The sequence below is a fragment of the Dysidea avara genome, chromosome 8 (assembly GCF_963678975.1).
Source record: "Dysidea avara chromosome 8, odDysAvar1.4, whole genome shotgun sequence".
Lineage (NCBI taxonomy): Eukaryota > Metazoa > Porifera > Demospongiae > Dictyoceratida > Dysideidae > Dysidea > Dysidea avara.
This window is the reverse complement of record NC_089279.1, coordinates 5,738,457-5,741,206: the sequence shown is the minus strand read 5'-3', so window position 1 is coordinate 5,741,206 and position 2,750 is coordinate 5,738,457. Positions and strand designations below refer to the sequence as shown.

Sequence of the window (2,750 nt, the reverse complement as noted above, 5' to 3'; positions counted from 1 at the left end):
TTGACAACATATATGATAGTATTATCCCAGAAATATTGAGAGAGGTATGTGATATGGTATTAATTTACAAAATGTTACTATAGCTTTGTATGTTGTAGCGGAAGACAAATGTTTGGAGTTTGTGAACCAAATTTGTCCAGTGACACCTCCAATTCTGACTGCTCATGTGATACGATGAAAAGAAGTGTTTCGAGATACCATGGAACTTTTGAGCAAAGATAAAGTGCTTGAAGAGTTTCCTCTCAAAATTCAATTTGCAAATGAGCAGGCAATAGACTATGGTGGAGTGTGTCATGATATGCTTTCTGCATTTTGGAAGCATGCTTATTTCCACTTTTTTTAAGGATCAAACCTGCTTATTGTATGTCTGCATGCAAATGGCTAGCATTGGCTGTGGAATCCCTTCTAATGAGAAGCAGTTTTGGGATAGTATCACTGTTAAGGAACTATATTCTCTGTATGATTCACTTAGTGCGACTCCAGAAAAGGTTTTGGCTATACTAGATGAACCCATTGAGGAGAATTCTACCCAAGCAACTGTTTTTGGCTATTTAGAGCTTTATGTTGGGAACATGAAGAATGAAGAGGCTAGGTGTTTCTTGAGGTATACCACAGGGAGCATATCAGACAATTCAATGTATTTTAATGTCATTCAGCTACAGTATGAAAATGTACTGTTTGTTCAATTAGAATTTTAAAAATAAAACTGATTCTACAAAAACCTGTTAATTTTAGCAACTTTCATATGCTCAGCTGTATAGCACGTATATCATATGCGGGGTGGGTGGGAGGGTGCGGAGGGGAGGGGTGGTGGGCCGCCCACGCACAAGAAGTGGTTGACAGTGAAAAAACAGTCTATAAGTATCATACAACTGTTTAAATATATACGTTCTTTGATATTATATATGCATTAGTTTGCCAGTGATAGTTATAAACGGCGAAAAGAATGTAATGAATTGCCCGCCCACGCCCAATTTGCGCCTTCGTTAAAATGGCATTGCTCAAAGACGATTAAATGTCTATGACAGTTTTCTGTATAAATACTTTGGTTTGTTTATCATGCTGTAATATTGTGCTCCTGTGTTATGCTATAATACTATTAATGCTTATATTATTTAATGATGTTTGTTTCTATTACTTTAGTGCACGGTGGGAGGTGGAAACGTCCATGATGATGATTGGGCTATGTGCAAATAAGGTGAGTGTATGCTTTGTAAAAAGAAGCCCACGTAGCTGTGTAGGGCTCATCTTCTGTACAGATCAGCTTCTGTATAGTCTTTCATTATTTTATTTTTCCCGAGGGGTAGCCAACGCCCACGCAAAACACAGAAATGGTGTACCAGAGGGGTTGCCAATGCCCACACAAAGCACCCAACTGGCGTGTACGAGACTCCCAATCTTTATGTATTTTTAAAAGCATTTAGAGATATTGCTAACTAGTAACCATCTGTACAGTTGTTGATCTACATCTTGTTCTAGTTATTCATGATCGATCATTGTCTACTTTGTTAAACTCACTTTCTCCATTATTTTTACATGATTTTGGATTTAGGATTTGGTTTCTAATATATTTGTGTATTTTCTGATTGGATTTCTCACATAGCATACAAGAGTCCCAAGGCATTGGCTACCCCTCCCTTTTTACCAAAAGCCAGTTCATCTCTAGTTGACAAAGATAGTGTGACCATCTAATTATGATATTACAAACTAAATTAAATTCTTGATCACAGATACACATTTCCCTAGTTGCTATATGTGGCACACCACAAAATTAAACAATGTAAACAACCATTACCATACCTTGTAGTGTTTTATTTTTATGTGAATATGTAGTGAAGTGTGTGTGTGTGTGTGTGTGTGTGTGTGTGTGTGTGTGTGTGTGTGTGTGTGTGTGTGTGTGTGTGTGTGTGTGTGTGTGTGTGTGTGTGTGTGAGTGTGTGTGTGTGTGTGAGTGTGTGTGTGTGTGTGTGTGTGTGTGTGAGTGTGTGTGTGTGTGTGTGTGTGAGTGTGTGTGTGTGTAGTGTGTGTGTGAGTGTGTGTGTGTGTGTGTATGTAGTGTGTGTGTGTGTGAGTGTGTGTGTGTGTGTGTGTGTGTGTGTGTGTGTGAGTGTGTGTGTAGTGTGTGTGTGTGTGTAGTGTGTGTGTGTGTAGTGTGTGCGTGATAAAGATTTTTTTAAATTTACCAATTTAAATGTGACTGTTTTTTCCACAGGTTTATACGTTGGAGAACTGCAAACAAATAACTTGAAATTTTCATAATGACCATTTTTCAAAATATTTATTTGATTACATGTACAAAATACAAAGATGTATCACGTGATCAAAAAAGTTATTAGCATGATGTACAAGGACTATTGACCATTGAAAAGTTGATGAATTAAACATTCAAGAACGGAATACTTCTCCATTGCAACTCGCCCACGCAATATAGCGCGCGCGTCATTAATAATCAGTACTCAGCCAGGGTATGCGACTATTGGATTGAGATGGTGATTTTTATAAAATTATTTGTACCGTGTAAAACGTTCGTCACGAACGGTATAGCTAGCTGAAGTATTCAAGAAAGGATAGATCTAGCCTGGTATAACCTGGAATCGTTAAAAAGTTCGCGCCTGGATTGTTGGGGTGAGCAAATATTTTCATTGCCAATGGCTCTATGTGTAATGTTAAATCCCCTACTTTGTACCATGAAGAAGGCCGTATTAAGCTGTTACATTTTACGTGAAAGTAGATGTCATGCTGGCCATTCC

At 38.0% G+C, this 2,750-nt stretch overlaps 1 long non-coding RNA gene across 1 annotated transcript; it reads left to right on the top strand.

Annotated features, from left to right (window-relative positions):
* Nucleotides 1–851: 851 nt before the first annotated feature.
* LOC136264687 (uncharacterized) lies at nt 852–2,387 on the top strand. The gene is made up of 3 exons (XR_010705275.1): nt 852–1,048; nt 1,144–1,198; nt 2,213–2,387. It is a non-coding gene; the product is annotated as an uncharacterized lncRNA (long non-coding RNA).
* Nucleotides 2,388–2,750: the final 363 nt, after the last annotated feature.